Here is a 12,396-nt window from a genome sequence, read left to right on the forward strand (position 1 = left end):
CGTTGCTCCCAGCTGTTCTTTGTGATCCATTTTGTTTTGGAATATGGAAAAATACCATTTGTGTCAGGTGCACACTGCTCTTTTTCCTTCTTCCTCCTTATATTTGAGCTGCAATGAGCTTGACTGCATTGTCCACCTCCTCACTGCTGCATTTAAAAGCTATTTGTAGTATTTCTACAGTAAAATTTCGAAATATGACCTAAAAATATCATTAGCATACCTAATCCTAAAGTTAGGCCAAAGATGCAAATCTATTGCTAATATATTGGATTATAGAGATAGTATATGTACAGTGGATATATCTCAGTGGTGGAGAGCATGTATGAGGTGCTAGGTTCAATTTCCATTTCCTTTATCCCATGGGAGGAGTTGGCTGAGTGGTTAAGGCGATGGACTGCTAATCCATTGTGCTCTGCAGGCATAGGTTCAAATCCCATCCTCATCATGAGCAAAGCTAATTCCCTGATGCAGGATTAGTATAATAAGAATATTATGATGGAAATGAAGCAATATTCTTATTTGCCAGTTCTATTCCCCAGACCGGCAGTCAAATTATTGGCTGATGTGCCGTTGAGCAATGCAGTTAACACCCCCCCCCCCCATATTTGCTCTCCAGGCACCTGACATAGTAGCCCAATTCTCCAGTGAGTGGTGTGTTCCTGCATGTTCAGCCAGTGTTGGCTAAAATGCAAATAAGGATTCCTCTGTTTGTATTCACCCCAACCTTCCAGTGGATTTCTGTGACCACTAGAGGGAGTAATGAGTCTGCCATGGTGAGGAAAACCCGCATGATTTGGTCAGAGGGGGATGAAAACCGCTGAGTTGTTATTATGTTCAATAAGTTCAAGAAGGGTTTGTTGGTCTGTGGATCAGACTAAACTGACACTTCTGACTTTGAAGATTTGTGGTTTTACTGCAGCTTTTTCTGTTTGAAAACTGAGCTAAACTAACAATGTAAAATATGGGCACATGAAGATAAAAAAGACAGTTTTATTCTGTCTGACTCTCACAATATACAGCTGTCAGGGTTTTTTTTTTTTTTTTTTTTTTAATTTTAAAGGATATTCTGTTATTTTAAATAGAATTATGCATTTTAAAACATTTCCCTGTGGTCTACATAAACTATAAGTGCTATGCTTGGGTCTGAATTCTTCATTAATTCAACTCCACAGGTCCATCTTCAACACTATTTCTGAGTAATGACACCAGAAAGGTCATTTTGAGCGCTGGCCCTTTAAATGCAAATGAGCCACTTCACACCCCGCCCCCTCCAGGTTGTTGACTGTGCTGCTGTGTCCCATTCAGCCACTTCCGTACCTTAACCCTTTACAGGGCACTTTTTGAAATATGCTGAAATTCCAAATTTCAACCTTTGTACATTATTGGACATCGCCATCTCCTTCCTCTTGCCATAAAACATCTGAGCAGCACTTGTTAAAAAGTAAAGACATGCAATAAAACAACTGTTATAAGGTCATAAACGGACAAAAAATACTCATGTTCACTATTTACGGTTTCAAAATATCTATAGAATCTCTCTGAATCACTGTATAGTGTTATAAAAACCAACATGCTTTTTGACCTCACTGAGGCACAGGATTGGCCACATATTTAATGTTTGTGGAAATGACTGAAAATAGCCACTTGCCTGATAAAGGGTTAATACAACCAACAACTGAACATTTTAGGTTATTGACTTGAAGTTTGGACATATTTTCAGTATGGACTACAACCGCTGCTGCTGACAAACAGTTGTGTCGTACTCTGAGAAATGATCGTCGGAAGTCTTGACCTTATATGTGCAAATGTCATGACATAACTAGTTATAAAATGTAACAAATTAAGCAGGAATTAAAACAGATTGCAGAAATCCACTAGATTTTTGCCAAAATGAATATAAAGATAGCTTTCAAATGCAAACGTTTTGAACTATTAGGGTCTAAAACACAAATAAATGTACCAAAGACTAATAAAAGTGGGTTTAGCAAAATATGACCCCTTTAAGGGAAAAAACTGACAATACTATAGTGCAGAAGTATGTAGCATAAACGATGAGCTTCACACTTTAATGACTGAGTGAGAAAGTCTGTGGAAATGTGGCACTAGTTCATCACTTTTGGTGGTTATAGGTGTGCAGGTGTGCAAGTTTACCCTGCTGCTGATCAATACTAGAGCCCGACCGATTAATCGGGCCAATTATGGCGTATCACCGATTAATCAACATCGGCCAGTATGTAGCCGATGTATTAACTTTTTTGCTGCGCGGAGATTCTGTCGCTCACTGCTCCTGTGTGTGTGTGTGTGTGTGTGTGTGTGTGTGTGTGTGTGTGTGTGTTGTGTGCTGCCCGGAGAGTTAGAGGAACAGTAAAGCGAGTTAGTTTCACTTTCACTCCTGCTCAGGCAATGACCCTATCACCCCCCCACACACACAATCACATATTCACGGAGCTACCCCCCCCCCCCCACACACACACACACTCTGACAAGGATGGACTGCTAATCCCTCCCCTGCTCTGACACCAGCCCGCCCCCCCTTTCAGCAAAAATCACAGACCGCTACAGCGCTCTCTGACAAGGATGGATCGCTTAACCCCCCACCCACCCACCCACCCACCCCCCTCAGAAGAACACGGACTCACCTAATTCACTCTGCACATGCTCAGTTTAGTACTTAATCCACATGGGAACTTGTAGTGCCATGAGGTGGACACATCAAAATTTGTGAGTGAAAACATAATTTTGTGGTCAGTAATGTTTTTTGCTCTAATTATTTTTGTGATTGCATAGTTTGCATTTGAAAGTTGTGAAAATTATCTGTGTGTAAACAAAGATTTATGCAACTGTTAATCCACCTGTCCACAGTTATCTAATATAAGATTATTATATCCTGTGTAGGGCGACACGGTGGTGCAGTGGTTAGCACTCGTGCCTCACAGCAAGAAGGTCCTGGGTTCGATTCCAACACCAATCGACGGGGGGTGGGACCTTTCTGTGTGGAGTTTGCATGTTCTCCCCATGTCTGCGTGGGTTCTCTCCGGGTACTCCAGCTTCCTCCCATATGCACTAATAGGTTAATTGGTTCATCTAAATTGCCCATAGGTGTGAATGTGAGAGTGATTGTTTGTCTCTATATGTCAGTCCTGCGATGAACTGGCGACTTGTCCAGGGTGTACCCCGCCTTCGCCCTTATGTAGCTGGAATAGGCTCTAAGCGACCCCCGTGACCCTAGTGAGGATAAAGCGGGTTCAGAAAATGAATGAATGAATGAATATCCTGTGTAGATCAGTGTTCTTATTTCATATATCGGCCAATATATCGGTTATCGGCCAATATCAGATATCAGCCGATATATTGGATATCGGCTTTTTTTAGCCCCCAGTATTGGTATCGGCCCCAAAAATCCCATATCGGTTGGGCTCTAATCAATACTACAGTCTACTCTCGTTATACCGCCAACTTCCGTTCACGGCCAAATTGGCGGTATCGCGAAAATGGCGTTACAACGGGTTGCGTCCATAACGTGCATGTCTTTACTATATGATGTCTATGCTGCCTCCGTTAACCCGTTCTAATTGCGTTTCTAAATAAATCTTGATTCTGTTATGTTGTAAGGGATCATTTAAAGTGGGGAAACATTTTAAGCATTATTATACCGTGTCGGGAAATGACACCCCATCATCTTGAGGCTTTGGCTTAATCCCACGTCCTCTTCCCGACATCCTGACCTACTGGGTGTTCTGCGATAAATGAACGGTGGCCGTTCCGTAGACCTACTCGTAGCTTGTCACGATCAGCGTCTGGCGCGTTTGTTTCAGTGCATTGTTAAAATTTATGTGTACTCGATGGCAATCACGCTGGCGGTATAACGGTCGGGAAATCAATGGTATAAGTGTTGTTTGTGCATGGAACTGGGCTGGCGGATGGCGATAGGTGGAAATGGCGGTAGCTAATGGAATAATGCATTGGGGATTTTTGTGCAATGGGTTTGGTCGGCGGTGAGCGAAAATGGCGGTATAACGGCGGGCGGTTTAACGAGAGTAGACTGTACATAGAACCCCTTTAAAACACTCATACAAAATCCCCATTTGTTAATGTGTTAATGAAAAAAAAAAGTGTTAACAATGGAATAGACTATTCAATTATACTTAAATACACATCATGAAAATCCCCCCAGCATGAAAAATACACACATTTTACACAAATATGTCATCAGGAAAACACACACTTCTGAGGGTTATTGTGTGCTGTGGAGGAGATAAAGGTTTTTATGTGTAAAGGTGAAACAAAGCATACTTTTTGTTTAATTGGCTGCTCTCTGTGTGAAACGGCCCTAATCAGTGAGCTGTGGTGTTTGGCTGGGAGGGAAACCTGCATACTTTCATCAACACATAATTTAGCACACACTGTCCCCACTCAAGGCCCTCCATAAACATATGTTAGATAAATAATATACATAACCTAATTAGTGTACAGTCCCAGGGCACACCGTTGCCTTCTGAGGTTAAGTGCGGTTAAAAGCTCCAAAAATAAATTTCTCATGACATAGGACATGCTGTGGCAACAACCGTGCTCTTGTTGTTGTGAATCTGACGTATACATGTACATGTGCAGCTACAACAGTTCTCTGGAGATTGATTTATAAATGTTTAACTAGAGGGAAATAAATAAATTCTATGTTTCCTCCCTCTCGTGGGCATACAGAAATCTCATATTATTAGGTGCACAACTCCCAGAAAAACGCTATTTTATGCTGAGAGGATTATCTTTGGCTAAATATGAATTGAACACACACACACACACACACACACACACACACACACAGAATGCCAGTTTTGGCTTCGTCACTCTCCCTGCATCATGTGTGAAGGAGATTTGTCCTTTCCTGGGAGTACTGAGATCAGTGCTGTTGTGGCTACACCCAGAAAAAAATCCCCTCCTGATGTGTCCTGTTGGATGCTAGCTTGTATCATCACCAATGTGTTCTGTTACTTTATGTACGATTGATGTTTACACCGTTTACACTGAAACTCTGCAGGATAAAATGTCATCTCATGTTGGCATTATATTGGGGTGTAAGCAAATATTGATTCCACGATATTTTATTTCACAAGACTGTATCGATATTCAAAAGTTCTGTATTGATATTTTTAGGTATTTATTCAAAGGCAGGCTTGGCAGAGGTTAATTTTTGTTTTTCTTTTTTGTTTATATGTATGTTTTTTAGGAATCCTGCAAGCTCTTTTATTTATATATTCACAGGGGTATTTTGCACTTTTTATATATATTTTCACATTTGTATTTTACTCTTTTATTTTATATATTCACATTTGTATTTTACTTTTATTTATATATTCACATGGGTATTTTACTGTTTTATTTATATATTCACAGGGGTATTTTGCTCTTTTATCTATATATTCACATGATATTTATATATTCACAGGGGTATTTTGCACTTTTTATTTATATATTCATATTTGTATTTTACTCTTTTATTTTATATATTCACATTTGTATTTTAGTCTTATTTATATATTCACATTGGTATTTTACTCTTTTATTTATATATTCACATGGGTATTTTACTCTTTTATTTATATGTTCACATGGGAATTTTGCTCTTTTATTAATATTCACTTTGGTATTTTACTTTTTTATTTATTTATATATTCACATTGGTATTTTACTCTTATTTATGTATTCACATGGGTATTTTACTCTTTTATTTATATATTCACATTGGTATTTTACTCTTATTTATGTATTCACATGGGTATTTTACTCTTTTATTTATATATTCACATTGGTATTTTACTCTTATTTATGTATTCACATGGGTATTTTACTCTTTTATTTATATATTCACAGGGGTATTTTGCTCTTTTATTTATATATTCACATGATATTTATACATTCACATGGGTATTTTGCACTTTTTATTTACATATTCATGTTTGTATTTTACTCTTTTATTTTATATATTCACATTTGTATTTTACTCTTATTTATATATTCACATGGGTATTTTACTCTTTTATTTATATATTCACATGGGTGTTTTTCTCTTTTATTTATATATTCACATGGGTATTTTGCTGTTTTATTTATATTCACTTTGGTATTTTACTCTTATTTATATATTCACATGGGTATATTACTCTTTTATTTAGATATTCATATGGGTATTTTGCTCTTTGATTGATATATTCACATGATATTTATATATTCGCATGGGTATTTTGCACTTTTTATTTATATATTCATATTTGTATTTTACTCTTTTATTTTTATATATTCACATTTGTATTTTACTCTTATTTATATATTCACATGGGTACTTTACTCTTATTTATATGTTCACATGGATATTTTGCACTTTTTATTTATATATTCATAGTTGTATTTTACTCTTTTATTTTATATATTCACATTTGTATTTTACTCTTATTTATATATTCACATGGGTATTTTACTCTTTTATTTATAAGTTCACATGGGTATTTTGCACTTTTTATTTATATATTCATATTTGTATTTTACTCTTATATATTCACATTTGTATTTTAGTCTTATTTATATATTCACACTGGTATTTTACTCTTGTTTATATATTCACATGGGTATTTTACTCTTTTATTTATATGTTCACATGGGTATTTTGCTCTTTTATTTATATTCACTTTGGTATTTTACTTTTTTATTTATTTATATATTTACATTGGTATTTTACTCTTATTTATATATTCACATGGGTATATTACTCTTTTATTTAGATATTCATATGGGTGTTTTGCTGTTTTATTTATATGATCGCATGGATATTTTACACATTTATATGTTCACATGGGTATTTTGCTCTGTTATACGACAAAAGTAGTATTGTGATATTGCGGGTCATACATAATTGATAACACTGTTTTGTTACCATTTTGTAAAACAATGATTATTTCAAGCATCCTAAAAGCACTTTTGGCTGTTGGAAAGAGGCAGATGTTAATTTTCCAGTAAATAATGTGTTTAAAAAAAAGAAGCAAAACGAACAAAAAAATATCGCCTTGTTAACAGTATCATGATATATTTTGATATATCATATCATGATCCTAGTGTTGTGATTTGTATCATATCACCAGATTCTTGCCAATACACACACACACCCCTAGTATTATACCACCTAAAGTGTTGTAAATGACCTGAGGAAAACACTTGACGCCTCAGGGGAGCTGTACACTTGGTGTGAGCAGTCATTAATTAAATATTAGCATTTTTGGAAGGTGATTGGACTTTAATCTTCATTGATTGCTGTGTGCAGTCTGGCCAGCTCTGTGCATGCATGAACACATTCGGTCATTTTTTTCATCCACACATTTGTTAAACTATAAGGCTTCTTGGGTGGTTTATTATCACAAGTAATTACATCTTAGAGGATTCTAATGTGAGCTGCTTCACCCTTTATTCTGCTCTAAATGAAAATGCTCCTGTGGTTTGTTGCTCATTAACTATCTTCTGAAGGGCAATTATATGGCAACAAATAACCTGCTGCGAACATAAAATGCTGCATCCAGAGGTTTACATACATACAATATGCATGCCTGTAATCATAACTATTGTTGGTGATATTTGAGATGGTAGAAGACACATTTACTACACGTAATTATCGTATAGAAATCAGTTTTTAAGCCAGGGAATTCTATACTAATGTAGGTTATTACTTGTGAAATTATATGTTGAAATCATGGAGGAGATTTATTTTATGCTTGTTTTTTAGATATTACAGAAAGATACACAGATAAGTCATAACTGAAGTGATGATAATTTTAAATATCTCATCACAGTGGCACCTGCCTGTGGGTGGGACATATGTGTTGGACAGCAAGGGAACGTTTAATCCTTGAAGTTGCTGTACTGGTGGAAGCAGCCAAATGGACAAGTGTAAAGATCTGAGTGACTTTGACAAAGGGCCAAGCTGTGATGGTCAGAGTCTCTCCAACTCTGCAGGCCTTTTTGTGTGTTCTCTGTAGCGGTCAGTACCTAAAATAATCTAAAGAAAGGCAACTAGATCTCAGTCCAGTCCAGGACTAAGGCCCTGTCCATACAAAGATGGTTTTGATCGTATCCGCAAATTTTTTGGATCGGATAGGCCTTTCATCTGCACAAAACCAACATCTTCAGTCACTGAAACTTTTCCCACAGTGGATGGTTTTAAATCTTTGTCTCAACTTTTCTAAAACGATAACTTTATAGCCCCATCTCTCAAACCTTTCATCCTGGAAGCAAGACGCCACCTAACAACAACAACAACAACAACAACAATGGTGGACTATAGAGTAGTGCTCATGCTACAACAGCGATTGAGCTTATTGGAAACATTGAATCCAAATCTTCAGCTACTCTTTCATTACAATCAGCAACAAACAACCACAGCTAACAATATTCACTACATGCTCTTGGATCTACCATAGAGAGGGGCAACCAGATGGAAATATTAGATCAGACCCGATAGAACCAAGCAAGCTTTATGCTCATGCTCCACATCTTCTCCGTTTTTTTTTTTTTTTTTGCAAAAGCATTAAAGCGCCACATACAGGCCTGGTATTTGTACTACACTGTTTTCAGTCATTTTTAGTGGTTTTGTGTGGTCGCAGATATTTCCTGGAAGGAGTCTGTGTTTACGGAGCACTTTTTCAAAAACGACAAAGGAAAAGATCGGAAGGGAAAAGATGCGGTTTCTTGTGGATATGGACTAAATGTTCACTTACTGCATAATATATTACACCCATTTACAGGTGCTATTAAAACAAGATGATGAATATAATTCCTACTTCACCTTTTCAGTGGTCATAATGTTAGGGCTGATGAGTGAATGGATAAAATGATCCAAAAATGCAAAAATGTCACATAACAACCTGTGGCTACCACATAGTTTGGGAAAACCTCATAAGAAACCCAGTGCATTTACGTGTACATACCATTTTTTAAATTCAGGTTCAAAATGTCTTGAGCATCAGTTTAGAAATAAACAATGCAGAAAAGAAAAGTGAGATCCAATATGTAGCTACATGGATGACCAGCTTTCTGAAATTGCTTCTTTACACCGTTTCGGAGCATGCCTTGACCTACACTGATCACTATCTGCCAATCTGCTGTCAGGCTGCAGTTTATTCAAAAAAGAGCAGATAACAAATAGTCCAGATAAGACCTAACTTATAATATTATTCTCCAGAGCGTGTAGACTGGAAATAATGATGTGTGCATTTGTTTGTGTCCGTCTTTCATGACTCTATTTTGCAAGTGTACCTTAACCCATAAAGACCCAAAGATCCACTGGTGACCAAAACCATCCACTGATCTAAACTGTTTTACCCTATAACGTATCATATTTGATACATGAGTTTTGAAACCCTCTACATGATCAGTGTGAAATGTTGTTTTCTCGAAAAACCTGATGTATACAATTAGATACATGCAATACGCTGATAATCCACCAGAGGGAAGAATTCGTTGACCTGAGGCCTTTCCAGTGGCACTACAAGATTTTCATTAATGAGGAAGGAGGCAGAATTTTGCCAATTTTGAAAAGGAATTACCAATTTGTCACACGTTTGTGTTATATTATGTTTGTGTTTGTTAAAAAATAATATTTGAGCATTGAGACCCAATATATCAAATATGATACAAAATTGAAACTCGTATATGGAAACTGATATTTGAAAAAACACTTTTGGGATTGTTCAAAAGGACCAGTAAAGGCTCCAGTTTCAAAGAACTGGAATTTTCTGTCAATGATTTAATGGTTCAGGCTTTACAGGATTAATACCTATCGATCCGTTAATCTAATCAATACATGTAAATAATTGGTGTAAAATGAAGTTTGTCATCTTTTCATGGTCATCAGATATGACCCATTTGGACGTTCAGAGGCTCCATAGTTACCGTGGAAACACTGTCATCTTCTACAACATTGATTCACCAGTAAAACCCATGGAGTTGGATCAATGACAGTACAGGGTGGGGAAGCAAAATTTACAATGAACATTTAGTTTTTTCTCAGCAGGCACTACGTCAATTGTTTTGAAACCAAACATATATTGATGTCATAATCATACCTAACACTATTATCCATACCTTTTCAGAAACTTTTGCCCATATGAGTAATCAGGAAAGCAAACGTCAAAGAGTGTGTGATTTGCTGAATGCACTCGTCACACCAAAGGAGATTTCAAAAATAGTTGGAGTGTCCATAAAGACTGTTTATAATGGAAAGAAGAGAATGACTATGAGCAAAACTATTACGAGAAAGTCTGGAAGATACTATTAAAGAAGAATGGGAGAAGTTGTCACCCGAATATTTGAGGAACACTTGCGCAAGTTTCAGGAAGCGTGTGAAGGCAGTTATTGAGAAAGAAGGAGGACACATAGAATAAAAACATTTTCTATGATGTAAATTTTCTTGTGGCAAATAAATTCTCATGACTTTCAATAAACTAATTGGTCACACACTGTCTTTCAATCTCTGCCTCAAAATATTGTGAATTTTGCTTCCCCACCCTGTAGGTTTATGTTGAGTTAATGATGTATATTACCTAAATAGTCATTTTTTTCTCTGTTTTTGATATAATAACCCTTAGCTTTAATCTGAGCTTTAGTGAACATCTACATGATCAGTGAATTAAATATAGGAAAATATCTGATTTACACTGAAAAAACACAAAATACAAGAGGATACAATCACTTAAGAAAAGTTAAAAAAATATTTTTGAACTGCCACAAATGTAGCTCTGGGTCTTTATGGGTTCAAATGTGTGAAATATTTGTCAGTCACAACATTAACCGTTCTCTGACGTTGTTGCATAGTGTACTATATACATCAGGGTCACCACCAGTCACTTGTAGCATGTCTTTGTGTGACCTCTTGTCTGTCTCCATATCTCATAGTTGGTAAAGATGTCATGCTCGCCTCAGTAGCTTGTTGTTGCATAATCTGTGCAGCAGGAGAGCGCTGTTCATACAAACCTGCCTGTGGGGCAATGTGATGAAAGATGGTTGAAAATGTTCATTACCTTTTCAGCAGAGGCATTCCTCCTGCATCCCTAAACATGGGAGCAGAGACATTCACTAATCCTGTCTATGTTTGCCTTGTGCTGTTAGAAAAACATATATGCTTAAGTGTATTACCTCCTGCACAACAACATAGGCACGGTGCTGTATTTGTTCTCAGTATACATGAATTAAACATAGATAATGTGTTTATTCACTCACCAAAATAAGACTTTTGTATTTGCATAACAATATGGAATTTGTTATCTACAGACCAGAAGTCTTGCACATTCCAAAGTTTATGAGTCACTGAATACATAATATGTTGGTGTATCTAGCACATAAAATATACTTCATAACTTCAGCCCACGCATACGTAGAAAAGCTTTATGCTGTTTTATAGTTTCCTACCTCTGTTTTGTTGTGTCAGTATCTGACCTTTTGTTTTAAGAATAACTAGGGCTGGGCAAGTTAACGCATTATTACCGCATTCATTAAATAACGCCGACGATTTTTTTATCTCACGTTAATGCCGTTTTATTATAACTCATATTATTCTGCCTCTGGTTGTGTGCGTGTAGTGATTAGCTCGGCAGATAGTCAACAGGTTTCCCAAGAAAAGCCGGACGCCGAAAACTTCTCTCCAAATTTTTTACTTGAGACTCACTGTAAAACTGCAACATACATACAAAATATGTCTGAGTTATGTTCACTGCCTTAGTACTGTACATTTACATGGCATTATACATTTAAATGAATGGGAAAAAGACCACTAGCTCGATGCTAACTTGAATGGGAAAATCCATAGACACGCTAACGATTAGCATTTACAGATTAATTTAAGATTTATGTCGTTTTATCCAACAACAAAGGTTCACATGAGAGATATTTTATATTATTCATTCTTACAACAACTGAACATAAATACTCACAGGCAAACATTTTTTCGGGCCATACAAACAGAGTGAAAGAAACGTGTCTGTTAGTTCCTTCTTATGTCCGAACTGGCTACGGGAACACCGCAAGGACAAAACATATATTAGTGCAATTTATTCCAACAACTAGAGGGCCCCCTTTGCTTGCTTTTAACATCTGAACATCACATATTATTGGGCTTATTAGAATTAGTACTGATTAGTGGGCTTAAGACTCCTGTCAATCACTCACAACCGGAAATAAACTGATGGCACTGCAATGTGGAATTATTTTTTATCACCAGAGTACTTCGAGTCTGAAATATCACTTAAAGGTAATACACGCTGTTGATGCCGGCAACCCCCCACCCCCCCATAACTATGCGATTAATCGAAATCCATGTGATTAATCACGATTAAAAATTTGTAATCGCTGCCCAGCACTAAG

General features: G+C 36.6%; 1 protein-coding gene and 1 non-coding gene across 2 annotated transcripts in view; both read left to right on the forward strand.

Moving 5' to 3' along the window:
• Positions 1 to 12,396, forward strand: part of slc2a9l2 (solute carrier family 2 member 9, like 2) — a 357,677-nt gene that overhangs the window by 283,672 nt on the left and 61,609 nt on the right. The gene's annotated exons all lie outside the window — the stretch shown is intronic.
• Positions 364 to 445, forward strand: trnas-gcu (transfer RNA serine (anticodon GCU)). Its single transcript has one exon. It is a non-coding gene; the product is annotated as a tRNA-Ser (tRNA).

This window comes from Sphaeramia orbicularis, chromosome 5 (assembly GCF_902148855.1).
Source record: "Sphaeramia orbicularis chromosome 5, fSphaOr1.1, whole genome shotgun sequence".
NCBI classification, from domain to species: domain Eukaryota; kingdom Metazoa; phylum Chordata; class Actinopteri; order Kurtiformes; family Apogonidae; genus Sphaeramia; species Sphaeramia orbicularis.